The sequence below is a fragment of the Prunus persica genome, chromosome G6, assembly GCF_000346465.2.
Source record: "Prunus persica cultivar Lovell chromosome G6, Prunus_persica_NCBIv2, whole genome shotgun sequence".
Taxonomy (NCBI): Eukaryota; Viridiplantae; Streptophyta; class Magnoliopsida; order Rosales; family Rosaceae; genus Prunus; species Prunus persica.
Window position 1 is genome coordinate 13,207,968 of NC_034014.1, and position 1,174 is coordinate 13,209,141.

The 1,174-nt window shown below is 40.5% G+C and overlaps 1 pseudogene; it reads right to left on the reverse strand.

Moving 5' to 3' along the window:
* On the reverse strand, positions 459-1,174 carry LOC18772922 (annotated as a pseudogene).

Genomic DNA, 1,174 nt, shown 5'->3' on the forward strand with positions numbered 1-1,174 from the left:
TGCTTGTATGGGCACTAATTCTGCTCCATACATTTAAATAAAAGTAAAGGCGTGGACGATAAACCCGCACCACCCTTTTAAATAGATACTGTTGTATGGGTAATAAACCTACACCATACAGTAAATAATGTGCAGTAAAGTAATTTCATAAAGTATGAGGGTTAATTCCACATCATACTTTAAGTAAAAGTAAATTTGCGATAAAGTAAAGGCAATTATTGGTGGGTTCTTATCAACACCACGATCAAATAGTATAATATTATTATACTGATATATTAGTGGAATATCACGCATGTTCCAGGCGAATCCATGCCCCTCCTTTTTCCACTGCTACCACTGTACCTACACCAATTGGTTTATTAAATACTGTAGAGAAATAATAAAGTAATAGAAAGCATAAAGGGCTCGTGTGCCTTTGCTGCTGTGCTTCTATGGAGCTCCATGTGAGTGACCTTTTTTTTTTTTTTTTTTTTTAATATTTAATTTTTTTTTCTTTCTTTCTGTGGGTTTGCTGTTGGATCTTCTTTTGCTTTCATCATTGCTGCGTGATATTCCTTTTGTTGAGCACTAAGAATAAAGAAAATGATAACAGCTCCGTCCTTCCTTTTGTTGAGCACTGAGAATAAAGAATCTTTTCTTGACCCTCTTTCTCTTTCGGCGCCATTTCGTCAGGCAGACAGGCAGGGAGGAGAGACAGGCAGGGTGTTATGGATTCTGATCGATCTCTTCTTCTTTCTTCTGACCAACTTCCCAGTTGCCTTCTCTTTCCCAGCCTTAACATCCTCTTCCTTGATCTCAACATCGCCTGTGGTGTGGTAGTTGCCGGTGCTCTTTATGATGGAACCTCCATCAGCAGATGCCACAACTTAATCTCATAACTGATTTTCTCAACCTTGTCTGAAAGAGCATCTCCTTCAACCAAAGTGTAGCTGTACACAAAGTTATCTTCGTCAAGCCCGTCGATCCGGTGCTTCACATAGCTGTAATGACTTCCTTCATCAAAGCTAATCTTCTTGATGGTTCCAACACCTCCATCTCCTTCAACAATTTCAGCACTTTTCACTGATTGGGGAGCAATCTTGGGGATGAAGGCGTCAGATTCAAGAACAAGGGCTTTGAACAATCTTGGTGGGGGGATGACTGAGGTGGACTCTCCGTTCCCGTTCGACGCCAT